The following is a 14,026-nucleotide window of genomic DNA, read 5'->3' as shown; positions in this document are numbered from 1 at the left end:
CTCATACAACACAGAACCAGCTCGGGCCCCACCCAGCAACCTGGGAAAATTACACGCCACCCTTGGGTACCTCTAAGAGGCAATACTTCCCCTCTCGCAAACACTGAGGCCTGGTCTCCACTGAGGGGCTGGGGGTGAGCTAAGTCGGTCTAAGTTACGCAACTTCAGCTACAAAAATAGCGTAGCTGAAGTCGACGTACTTAAAGCTACTTACCGCGGTGTCTTCACTGCAGCAGGTCGATTGCTGACACTCCCCCACAGACTCCGCCTACCGGAGTAGAGTACCGGAGTTGACGTGAGAGCGCTCGGTGGTCAATTTATCGTGTCTTCACTAGACGTGATGAATCGACCCCCGCTGGATCAATCGCTCCGGAGGTAAGTGTAGACATGCCCCTAGTCTGTATAGAAAAGAAATCTTTTTCCATAGCAGGCAGGTTTGCTGGATTGCAGCCCCAGTAGGAAGCACTGGCCATAGGCAGGTGTGTAGGGCTGCCACCAGGGAAGGCACTTCCCCGCACTTCCTTCCCGGCTGCAGCTTTGCAAGCCTGCCTGCAGGTGGGGCCTTTCTTTAAAAAAAAATTGCTGGTAAAGCAGCACACCATTGCCTGTATCTGAATCCAATTAATACTGATGTTAATGGGATTGGCTCTGAGCAATAGGTTCCCATTAACAGAAGTTGCTAATATCAGGATTGCTATTAATTGTAATCTACTGTACATAGATTCACAGCTTTTGTGGCTAGAAAGGACCTTTGTTATGATAATTCTAGTCTGACATCCTGCATAACACAGGCCATAGGACTTCCCTGAATTAATTCCTTCTTCAGGTCGGTTGTACTACAGCATGGCTAGATTTAAAAATTCCCAGTGATGGAGAATGCACCACAACTGTTGGTAAATTGTTCCAGTGGTTAACAATTATCCTCACTGTTAAAATTTGTATCTTATTTCTAGTCTGAATTTGTCTAGCTTTAGCATCCAACCATGGGATCTTTTTATACCTTTGTCATGTAGGTACTTACAGACTGTGATCAAGTCACCCCTTACCCTCCTTTTGGTAAGAAAAATAAATTGATCTCCTTGAATCTATCATTGAGACATGTCTTCCGTTCCTTTAATCATTCTCATGACTCTCTTCCAGTTTTGCCAACATTGTTCTTGAATTGTGAACACCAGAAAAGGACACTGTAGTGAGGAGGAGTGGCCCCCTCAGATGCAGACGCGGAGGGAACGCTACAAGCTGCCTGGTGGGAGGAGTCAGGAGGGCCACGCCCTGCACGCCGGAAGCAGAGGGGCAGGACAGGAAGGGGAATTATAAAAGGCCAGCCCAGCTGCACAGTTGGGAAGAGGCTGCTGGAGGCAATAGATGCTTCTTCCTCACTGCTGGAGGAGAGCACCAAGGAGAACTGCTGTTGCCCCAGGGACCAGCAGGAGCTTCCAGGGAGCCCTGTTGCTCTCAAGGCAGAGGAGCTGCTACCACTACCCTTGGCCGTGTACCCAGAGGAGGTTGAGGATGACCCCTGGATCCAGGTATGCCCGAGGGGGAGAGAAGGAAGCAACCCGGGGAACCAGGCAGTAGTCTGGTGGAGAGCAAGCCTGAAACCAGGTCAGAGTGTTGTGGGTGGATCCCCGCTGACCCAATAATAGACAGGGCCCTGGGTTGGGACATGATGGAGTTGGGTGGGCCTGTGTCCCCCCGCCACCCTACCCCTGGGGTGGCAGTACTCCCCCCTCAGTAGGCCAGGAGGCCTGTACTCCTCAGCACGCCCCAAACCCGAGCCCCATGGACTGCATGTGTGTGTGGCACTTGCCCCAAACCCGAGCCCCATAGACTGGACTGGGGCTACAGCTAGGCTGGATTGCAGGCCTTAGCCTTAACTGGCAGCTGCCCTGCCCTGCCTAAGGGCTAGGTGAATAGACAACTGCAGCTCTCCCTGGTCACCAGCCAGAGCCCAGTTTGTGTACGGCCCGCCCCACTTGAAGGACGCGCCCTGCTGTGAATTGCTAATTTTCCCCTCCCCCACACTTTTCCTCTGATTAGAGAAGGCTCTAGCAGACCCAACTCACTGTAGTGAGGAGGCATGGTCCCCTCAGACGCAGACGTGGAGGGATGGCCCCGCCAGCCTACGGACACAGTATTCCATCAGTGGTCACAGCAATGCCAAACACAGAGGTAAAATAACCTCCCTTCTCCTGTTGAAGATTCACTCTGTTCAGACATCCAAGGGTCACATTAGCCCTTTTAGCCACAGCATCACACTGGGGGCTCACGTTCAGCTGATTATCCACCTTGAGCCCAGATTCTTTTTCAGGATTCTTGCTTTCCAGGACAGAACCTCTCATTCAGTGAGTGCATGTCTACACTACAGCAGCTACAGTGGCACAGCTATGGTGCTATAGATGCGTCCTACACTGACAGAAGGGTTTTTCCTGTTGCTGGTGTTAATCCATCCCTCTGAGAGGTGGTCGCCAGGTCAAAGGAAGAATCTGATATTTTTAGGTATACATCAGGCCCACATATGGCCTATATTCTTTGTTCCTATATGGATGACCTTACATTTGGCCATACTGAAATGTACATTGATTCCCATCATATCAAATCTGGTATGTGTTTATTTTTATGTCAGCTCGGAACATCTGCATCCCGTCTCCACTCACTTGCTCCAGCGTTGGAGGTTCCCTGTGACAGAGACTTAATGCAATATTGTATAAATACTTCTGTATGCATCTTGTTCAGTATCATAGACCCATTCCAGACACACTGTGACAGTGAGAAGGTTCAGTTTGCTTTCCCTCCATTCTTGGGTTCATTCTGGCCCTGCTGAAGGCAAGTTTTGTCACTGATTTCAGTGGGCCCAGGATTTCCCCCTTGGTGTTTAAGTACCCCTCACACCTTCTGGGTGCGGTGTTCTCTCCCATCTAGTGGCACTGAGACCACTTAGCGAGAGAGATAAAATGAGTCTGCTCTACAGCCTTAGCTAATAGCCAGTTGGCTTTTAGCTCACACAGTAGAGGCTCATGCACTAGGCTCCAGAGGACCCTGGTTTGATCCCGCCCACCGAGAACCAGGGTCTGTCGGTGTTACATTTACACTTACACCATTTGTCAACCTTCAAGACTCTTTTTAGATATCTCAGATCAAAGATGCCTTTAGTCTTCCCTCAAATCAATCACTCCATCCCTTCAAATCATTTTTGTTGCTGTTCTCAGAAGTCCTTCCAATTTGTCAATATCTTTCTTGGCATGGCCAGAAATGCAATTTTGAAAAAAACCATTTTGTTAAAAAAAGAAAAGAAAATCTGGTGGAGTCCAGATCTGTCACCAATACTGTATCTGTTCTTTAACATTATTAGAGGGGGCACTGGTAGCAGCTCCTATATCTAGTTTGCCTAACACTTTCCATTATAAAAGATCTGGAACATTTTTGAGAGACTTTAACACCTCCATTGTTTGAAGCAGGCTTTTGAAATTAGGCTGAGATAAAGCTTTGGGGCCAGAGAAATGCCTTTTCTTTTTCTATTGAAATTCCAGTCAGGTTAGATGGAGATATAAGCTTTAGAAAACTCTCATTTCCCTTCTGTCACATGTGCTGTGAGCCACACGTTGGCAGCCTGAACAAATAACACCTGACCTTGAACATTATAATATAATGCTGCTACCTGAGAAGGCTGGCTCTTGTAGGCCATCCTCTAGCATCTCCTGGCAGACCACATAGGGATGGAGCAATACTTGCAGGGGCAGGACTCCCTGACAGTGGCCCATCCTACCAGGCACCCTCAAACAGCTGACCATGGCGTGACAGCTCCCCCTGAGTCAGTTTTCCCTTCTTCAGTCCTCAGATCCAACCAAGCCCCATCCTTAGTTTCTGCCACAGAGCCACAGAGCAGCAGCCATCAAACCCACCCAGAAAAGGAATGTTGTCCCTCTCAGTCTAACAAAAGGCCTGCCTCTGGGCGTTATTTATTAATGTAAGTGCATCCATTTTTATGCCCTGCCAAGTGAAACAGTTCTCTGATCCTGAGGTAAAACAAGTGAAAAGGCAGCCATCTCAACTGTACTAATCCACAGGTAAAAACGACTAGTTTCGAGCAATGAATTTATCTGTGCTTGGTTGAGGCCTAAAGCCTTGCCAAGGGCAGGCATCTGGTCTGCCAGCATCACACTCAGTGCCCTTGCTTTCCGTAGAGATTGGACTGTATACTGGAGAACATGGTCATACGGTACAGCCAAGATTTTCAGAAGGGATTAGTAATTTTGGGGGCCCAATTTGGAACACCTCTGAAAATCGGGCCCCTCTAAGGTGCCTCATATTGGCCACCCAAAATTACTCGTCACTCTTTGAAATCTTGGCCTGTATTCCTACCATTTAGCTATTTTACCCCTTTCATTTCAAACTACGAAAACAAATATAAAATTAATTGTAATTTGATCTCCTTAAAATAACCATAAAGTTGTTTTCCAAAGTCTTATAGCCATATTTCCGGTAACACTAAAAGCGCTGTAAAAAATAATAGGGCTGTCAAGCGATTCAAAAAATTAATCGTGATTCATCGCGCTGTTAAACAATAATGGAATACCATTTATTTAAATATTTTTGGATGTTTTCTACATTTTCAAATATATTGATTTTAATTACAACACAGAATACAAAGTGTACAGTGCTCACTTTAACTGCACTATAAGAAACAATTAATCAATTCATCTAATACAAGTACTGTAGTGCAATCTCTTTATCATGAAAGTTGAACTTACAAATGTAGAATTAGGTACCAAAAAACCTGCATTCAAAAACAAAACAATGTAAAACTTTAGAGCCTATAAGTACACTCAGTTCTACTTCAGCCAATCACTCAGACAAAGAAGTTTGGTTACAATTTGCAGGAGATAATGCTGCCCGCTTCTTGTTGACAATGTCACCTGAAAGTGAGAACAGGCGTTCGCATGGCACTGGTGTAGCAAGATATTTACATTCCAGATTCGCTAAAGATTCATGTCCCTTCATGCTTCCACCACTATTCCAGAGGACATCTGTCCATCCTTATGACGGGTTCTGCTCAATAATGATCCAAAGCAGAGCAGACTCATTTTCATCGTCTGAGTCAGATGCCACCAGCAGAAGGTTGATTTTCTTTTTTGGTGATTCGGGTTCTGTAGTTTATGCATCGTAGAGTTGCTCTTTTTAGACTTATGAGAGCACGCTCCACACCTCGTCCTTCTCAAATTATGGATGGCACTTCAGATTCTTAAACCTTGGGTTGAGTGCTGTAGCTATCCTTAGAAATCTCACATTGGTACCTTCTTTGCGTTTTATCAAGTCTGCCGTGAAAGTGTTCTTAAAACAAACAACATTCTGGGTCATCATCCAAGACTGCTGTAAAATGAAATATATGGCAGAATGCAGGTAAAACAGATCAGGAGACATACAATTCTCCCCCAAGGAGTTCAGTCACAAATTTAATTAACGCATTATTTTTTTTAACGAGCATCATTATCATGGAAGCATGACCTCTGGAATGGTAGCTGAAGCATGACGGGGTATACGAATGTTTAGCATATCTGGCACATAAATACCTTGCAATGCCGGCTACAGAAGTGCCATGCAAATGCCTGTTCTCACTCTCAGGTGACATTGTAAATAAGAAGCAGGCAGCATTATCTTCCGTAAATGTAAATAAACTTGTTTGTCTGAGCGATTGGCTGAACAAGAAGTATCATTGAGTGGACTTGTAGGCTCAAAAGTTTTACATTGTTTTGTTTTTGAGTGCAGATATGTAACACCAAAAAATCTACATTTGTAAGTTACACTTTCACGGTAGATTGCACTACAATACTTGTATGAGGTGAATTGAAAAATACTATTTCTTTTGTTTATCATTTTTACAGTGCAGATATTTGTAATCAAAAGTAATATAAAGTGAGCACTGTACATTTTGTATTCTGTGTTATAACTGAAATCAATATATTTGAAAATGTAGAAAAACATCCAAAAATATTTTTAATAAATATCAATTGGTATTCTATTGTTTAACAGTGTGATTAATCACAATTAATTTTTTAATCAAGATTAATTTTTTTGAGTTAATCGCATGAGTTAACTGTAATTAATTGACAGCCCTAAAAAATAACAACAAAAAAGAAAATAAAAACCACCTTATACTTACAGGTCTAGATAAATGCTGCTTCACCGTGTCACTTTACTGCCATCTTGTGTGAAAGCAGAAACACTACCCGAGTTTATTTTCTATGTATCACTAAGAAAAGGTACCCTTAAAATATACTAACAAGAGTCAGAAGGAAAAATGGGGTGGGTGAGGGAGGGGTTATAATAAAATCTGCAATTTAAACATTTGGCCATATTTAGTTCCTCTCAGAGCCTGAGCTGGAACTCCAAGAGTACCTTTCAGAGGACCAAGAAAAGGGATTCATTTATCCTCAGCAGGCATCCCAATTTTCTTTGTGGCTAAGAAGGATGGCTTCCTGTGCCCTTGTGTGGACTATCAGGCTCTGAACAAGGTTACCATTCTGAACTGATACCTTTGGCCACTCATGAATGTATTTCTTGAGAGACTTCATTCCACAAACATTTTCACCAACTTGAACCTCCACAGGGTCTACAACCTGGTCTGTGTCCAGGCAGGGAATGAATGGAAAATGATGTTCTGCACCCACTACAGGGTCTTCGAATACCTAGCCATTCCCTTCTGGCTATGCAGTGCTCCCACAACCTTTCAGGACTTTATCAACAACACATGTAGGGATATGTTGGACCAGTTTGTAGTTATCTATCTTGATGACATTCTTATCTTTTTTGAGAACCAGACCCTTCCTGACCAACATGCACTCCATGTTCTGGAAAGGCTCCACCAAAACTACCTCTGTTGTAAATTAGAGAAAGGCTAATTTGATTGTAGCACAATCAAGTCCTTGGATAGGTAGTGTCCTCAGACAGGTTAACTATGGATCAATGCAAAGTGTCTGGCATCTCCAAGTGGCCTGTTCCCATCGACATATGTGGGGTATAATGGTTCCTCGGCTTCACCAACTTCTATCTGCATTTCATTAAAGGATTTTCCCACCTGGTAGTTCCAATTACAGCACTCCTTCAGAAGAGGAGCCTATTCATCTGGTCCCCTGAGGCCCAGTCCACCTTTGACCAGCTGAGGAAGGCTTTTACTATTTCTCCCATCCTTGTCTATCCTGACCCTACCAGAGTTTTCATATTGGAGACTGATGCATCAAACTTTGCTATAGGAACTGTGTTATTGGAATAAGAAGGGCTGTTGACTGGTTTTAATCAACTGGGGACCAGTCCTAGAGATTCATTTCCTTGTCTCACATCTATCAACAGGGTTTATATGCCCCAACGTAAAATTAACAAAATTTGTGGGTGCAAAACACAAGATATGTTTATTAATCAAAGCAACAGTTAATCAGGTAAGGATAAACAGGTGTAAACTATAAGGACTCCCAACACAGATAACAAAGAAAACAGGTAAGGGTGAGACTGCGATACTAGCTGTGACCAAAAAACATTTACTCCCTCCCCAGAACAGGTCCCAGGCAGGGGTATGGAGGACTAAAAGGTCTCTACCATCTTCTTGCAGCTTTATCCGAGGACCTCAAGATGGGGACCGGCTCCAGATTCCGTTCAGGTGGACCAGCAGGTGAAGAGTGGACCTCAGGATACAGGCAGGTGTTGGCTCTGTTCAATGTTGATGCCTCTTCTGTTCTTCCCCTGCGACATCATGGGCATAAGTAAAATCCCGAACAAGGATGGCAGTTGGCAGCTCACCCTCACATGCAAGTATGATAAACCCTCCCACAACCCTACAGCACGATGCTCAGGCCTGCACACCTGAGATAAACACAGCACCGTGATATTCCCCTTTCGAGGTAGATAGCAGCACTACCAGCACTCTGCCACTCAGATGGGCAGCCCTGTGTTGCTGACGTGCTAGCCCCATATATATATAAGTGCTCGACTGCTCCCACACACACTTGGTAAGGCAACTCCCATCTTTTCATGTGCTGTGTATTTATACCTGCCTACTGTATTTTCCACTCCATGCATCTGATCAAGTGGGTTTTAGCCCATGAAAGCTTATGCCCAAATAAATTTTTTAGTCTCTAAGGTGCCACAAGGACTCCTCGTTGTTTTTTAGAAAATACATTGACTCTGTGACCTGTGTTCCTGGACCAAAAATCCTCACAGAAGGGCATTCAGTCTCTTTGAGCCCTGACCCTCCTCATCACAGCCCTGGTCAACTGTGTCCCTGGATTTCACAGTAGAACTACTCTGCTCCCATGGATGTACAGTTGTATTGGTCACTCTCCTGACCAAGATGGCACACTTCTGTGTGGTTCCTACTGCCCTGGGAATCTCCAACCTCTTTCTTGAATATGTCTTCTGTCTCGGTGGATACTGACTGACATTGTATTGGTCCAAGGCCCACAGTTTGTTGCCTGTTTCTGGCAAGAGCTCTTCAAACTCTGGATTGTAGAATGCCTCACCTTGTCTGCATATCATCCACTGCTTAACTGGCAGGTGGAGCAGGTAAAATGGATTCTTAAAGAGCACCTCTGATGCATCCTGAATTACCATCAGGGTGACTGGGTCTCCATGCTCCCTTTTAGCAAATTTCCTTATAGCAAAATGATCTATGCCTCCATGCAGCAGAGCCTGTTCTATGCCAATTACAGCTTGCATCCTCACTTCCATCCAGCACTTCCTAAGAGCTCCTCAGTCGCTGAACCTGCTGATCTGGTCACCTATCTGCATCACATACCACAAGAGCTCATAGACTATCTAGAAGCCGCTAAAATGCTCTATCAGCAGTATGAAGATAAGAGCTGTCAAACCACGCCTAACATAGCTATCAGGGACAAGGTCTCGGTGCCAACATCTGGTCTCCCCAATCTGTGGCCAGGTTAGATCACCAGAATGTGAGGTTGTTCAAGATCATCGAGCAGGTCAATCCTGTAACATTCAGGCCTTGTCTGTCAGAGTCAATAAAAATCCACCCAATCCAATATGAGCCAACAATGTGATGCTTTTTCCCTTCTAGCCCTATATTTCTATGATTCTACATGAATTTCCAACATACATGTGTACTCCTGTGGCTAGAACCTGTGACATAGGCCAGGTCTCCACTAAAAAGTTATGTCAACCCAGCTATGTTGCTTGGAGATGTGAAAAATCCACACCCCTGAGCAATGTAGCTAAGCCCTGGCGAAGACGGTACTAGGTTGATGGAAGAATTCTTCCATCAACGTTGTTACTGTCTCTCTGGGAGGTGGATTAACCACAGCAACAGAGACAACTCCTCCCATTTCTGTAGTGAGTGTCTACACTGAACTGCTATTGCAGCACAGCTGTGGCTGTACTGCTGCAGCATTTCTAATGAAGACGTAGCCTTAGGTCGCTTTTGTAGCCATTGCCAATGCCTTTTATTTTATTTTTAGTATGTGACACTAAAGCCACACTGTAAACTTCAACTGTTGTTCCTCTTTAACTCGTTACTTATCTCTATAACATTACTCAGCACAGAGATTACTAAATCAAAGTAAGAAAGAGATGGACATGACAGGCATGTTATTGATGCAGCCTAGTGGGTGGAGTGTCTATTTCTAACAGGAAACTGACGTCAAAAGAACTTGAGACAGAAGGTACAGATGACAGGGAGCAGCCACTGTCCTCCATACTCTGCTGGAATTCCAACTAGGATCTCTAACAGTTCCCTTTGCTTCTCTGCCTTGATTCTCTCCTCAAAAAGTGACTATTAGTAGCCTCTGGGAATTGATCCCTTACTGATGCTTTGAAAGTCCACAAAAGTAAGGCCTAACTCATCTCTGAACTCTTTTCTAGAGAGGTAAACAGAACACATATTTAGACTTCAGAGGATGAGAATGGAGATACCTGCAAGGTCTTTTCCACATCCTACCTGGAAGTTATGTTACAATCCTCCTCAGAGAAAGGTTACTGGGCATGGCACAGTGCCACCTGGAAGCTAGATTTCCTTTACTGACTGTTCTTCTCAGCCACAGCAGATGTTGGATACTCCTGGGGGAATTCTGCACCATTGCACGTGCGCAGAATTCATGTCCCCTGCAGATTTCTTTGCTTCCCCACAGAAAAATGACGTTCTGACAGGGAAACTGCAAGAGCAATCACGCACCACTCCCAGCTGCATGGGCACATTGTTTCAGGCACCTGGAGCATCCATCAGAGACGTGAATCACTGCAGGGCTGGGGACACCCCAGCCAATGGCTTCTACCCTGAGCCAGGATTGGCTGCTAGTCCCAGCTGGGTTGGAGTCAGGAGAGGATGGGACTTCCTCTTCCCCTGCAAGAAGTGGCTGAGGTGGTGTCCAACCCATCCCCAGAAACCTCCCCCAGCTGCAGGAAACGCAGCATCCTCCCCTGCTTCCTGCCCGCATCGATGCTCAGCTGTGGGGGGAGGGGGGTCACTATATGGAATCCTCTGCAGAGTCCCATTGCCCCTGCGCCCCCCCGAACAAGCCTCTCTGCATCCAGATTCCCCCACACCTAGACCCACCTACTGAGCTGCCTGCACCCAGATTGTCCTACACAGAATCCTCTCACCCCACACCTGGATCACCCCCATATTGAATCCCTCTACACTTGGATCCTGCCTGGTTGAGCCTGCCCACCCATACCTGGTGCAGAGGGGCAGGGCCCCGGAGTGTTTCTGGGGCAGGCCAGGGCCTTGTGCTGAGACAGGTGCAGCCTCACCACCGACCCAGTGGGGTGGGAAGGCTGCAGGGTGATCTCCCACCTTTCTGCAGCCAGTGGCCTGTGCTTCCCACTGTCATGCGAGAGCCTCTGCATTTATTGATTGACAAATAGAACATGCAGAATTTTAAAATACTGTGTGCAAAATTTTTAATTTTTTGGCGCAGAATGCCCTCAGGAGTAATTGAAGAGGGATAGCTGAAATCCTCTCAGGACTCATATATTGAGAGCCTATAGTTACAAAGAAAAAAGCAAGGGATACTAATGGACAATTTGTGGCACCTTAGAGACTAACCAATTTATTTGAGCATAAGCTTTCGTGAGCTACAGCTCACTTCATCGGATGCATACGATGAAGAGAGCTGTAGCTCACGAAAGCTTATGCTCAAATAAATTGGTTAGTCTGTAAGGTGCCAGAAGTACTCCTTTTCTTTTTGCGAATACAGACTAACACGGCTGTTACTCTGAAACCTGTCATAATGGACAATTGTTTTTCTCAAGTCAGCCTTCCATCCACTGTGGAAAAAATCAGTCTGCTTTTAACTTGCTGTTCTGAGTTCTCTTTTCATCTCCAGATTCCATTTTTCTTTCCAAATCACAAAATTAATTTTTAAAGAACTTTGTAAAATGTCACTAATTCTCAGGCCACCAGTCTACATATCCCACAATTTTCCACACACAGAGTGGCAGCCTGTTTGCTAAAGCAAAGATTTAATGGCCATCTATTGTAGTATGGTTTCATGTAGCTGACACTCCATTATATTTACAAAATATACCGCAACTAGGAGACTGTGACTTATTATACATTATTGAAATTAGATGCCCTTTTTTGTTGTTCTGTGCTATTTTTGATCTATTGAGTTTTTCATGCACTAACAAGGATTATACATCACCTAGAGCTCTGCTTAGATGTTTTTGTAATTTGAATAAAAAACCAATAAATAAAATAAATGAACACCATATATTTTGTGATGCAGCATCCTTGCTTCTTTTTTTAACTCCCCCTACGCCTTTTTGCTTGTCCAGTAATTTACAATGGGTCTCCAAGTCATTAATTAAAATTAGTGAAGTTCTCCTGTGTTCAGGTAGGAACTTATCTTAATGCCATAGTGTAGAACTCTGCTTGCTCGACTATAAATTCCTGAATTTGCTTGTAGCATCCTCTTGCTTGCATGCAACACAAGAGCACTGACACTGGAATAAGAAGGACATGCAAACAGAATGCAAAAGAAACATAACTCACACTCTGCTGCCCAGGACTTTCTTTGTGACTAGTGGGCTCTGAAGGAAGCTGAGATTTTTCTAGTGGTGACATCTGCCTGATTCTAAAATGGAGCTGTTAGAGCACTTCAGTAAGATGGGTGCAAGAATTTTTAAATATGGGCAAAACAATGTATTTTTCCTTGATCTTGTTTTTGCAACTGGCTAAACTATTTTTGTTGACATATTGCAAAAACTTCAGCCCGAAGCTGACACCTGGCATGAAAATTTTCAGGTTAAAGTATGGCAAAATAATAAGCAATTAAAATCAGAGTCTTATGCTATTAACTCTAGGTGGCACTACCCGCTCTGCCTGCAAGTATAGTCACTTTCAGTGGTGACTCTTTGTGGGTGTGAGTGTGAGTGTGGGTGCGCGTGGCGGGTGGGAAGGGAGAGGAGATTATACTGAATGTTTCCAAAGGTTTAAAAGAAACACAAAATAAAAATAAAGGTCCTGATTGCAATGGTATGGAATCCGTCATAGAACTGGATAAATATAAATAGACCCACATTTAATCTTATGAATAGCTTGTTGCATAGGGCATTTTTTGTTCAGAAGCATATAGACCCATGCAAAATTTTGTAGGCTACAATATACATTCAGTACAATTGACAGACACACTAAATAAAGTCTTTTGCCCTCCACTGCCCTCCCCAAAAAACTACATGGACAAGCAAGGAAGCAACTACATCCTCCCCATGGAAAATGCTTTGTTATTCCACCAGCTGCAGCTAGCTAGTTATATGTAATTAATCCATCTTCATATACCTTTAAGGCTTCAGCTACGTAAGAAAAATTGGGACCCATGGTAAAGCGACTGGAGTAAAATAGCTGAAATAATAGGAGCTACTGCCCAAAACAAAGGTCACATGCTAAGCCAATCAGGAGCTGAGCTGGGGGGAGGGACGAGCTGAATGACAGTGCTATTCTGTGCCACTGCACAATGCAGAATTTTGCAGAAATTAATGTTAATGTGTGTGCAGAATTTCCTTTTTTCATTCCAGTAATGGGCTGCAGAGCTGTTGGCTGCCATTAGGGGCCGCTGGACCTGACAGAACCCAGCTTGCAAGTAGAAGACAAGGCCAGGGGGAGGGGAAAGGAACTGGAGGGGTCCCAGAGGCTGTAGTTCTCAGCATGCCCTGAAGGAAGGAGGAGGTGATACGCAGGAAACTCTGTGCAAGCCCAGGACCGAGCATCAGGCTGTTTCTCCCGCTGGCTGCATGGGCTCTGGGGGGAAGAGGGTGTGAGTGTCTGGGCTGGGCAAGGCTGTGGCTGGGCTCTGCAGGGACAGAGTGAGAGTGTCTGGGTCATGGGGGACCTGGCAGTGGACCTCTGGGGAGTAGAGGATGTGAGTGTCTGGGCTTGTGGCTAGGTGCTGGTGGGGAGGAGTGTGAGTGTCTGGAATGTGGGGGAGGGAGTTTCTGCACTTGGCGGGAGGGCGCAGTTGGCCTCTGGGGAGTAGAGAATGTTAGTGTCTGGGCTGGGGGGGCATGGCTGGGCTCGGGGGGGGAGAGGGAGGAGAGTTTCTGTGGTGGGGGAGGCGCCCTGAAGCTGGCCTTGGGGGATAGGAGGTGTGAGTGTCTGGGATGGGGGGGTACGGCTGGGTTCTGTGAGGGACGCGGTGTGAGTGTCTGGGCTGGGGAGGGCCCCATGGCTGGGCTTTGGGCGGTAGTAGGTGTGAGTGTCTGGTCCCCCCCTGGTTGGGCTCTGGAGGGGAGGGGGCAGAGAAACAGGTTGTCATAGGAGTTTCTTTAACTCTCTGCTACTGTTACAGACATACTTGCTGACAGGTTTTTGAAATAAATAACCAAAATAATTGAAATTGGTTTGATTATATAGTATTATTTTGATAATTAAAATTTGCAGAATTTTAAAATATTGTGCGCAGAATTTTTAATTTTTTTGCGCAGGAGTACAGTGCAGAGGGCTGTGTATTGTGTCGGTGGAGCTGTGTGTAAGAGTTTGAGCATGAGAGAGAGCAAGAGCAGACAGAACTAAAAACACCACAGAAGC

Source organism: Natator depressus, chromosome 3, assembly GCF_965152275.1.
Source record: "Natator depressus isolate rNatDep1 chromosome 3, rNatDep2.hap1, whole genome shotgun sequence".
Classification (NCBI taxonomy): Eukaryota; Metazoa; Chordata; order Testudines; family Cheloniidae; genus Natator; species Natator depressus.
This window is presented reverse-complemented; position numbering follows the sequence as displayed.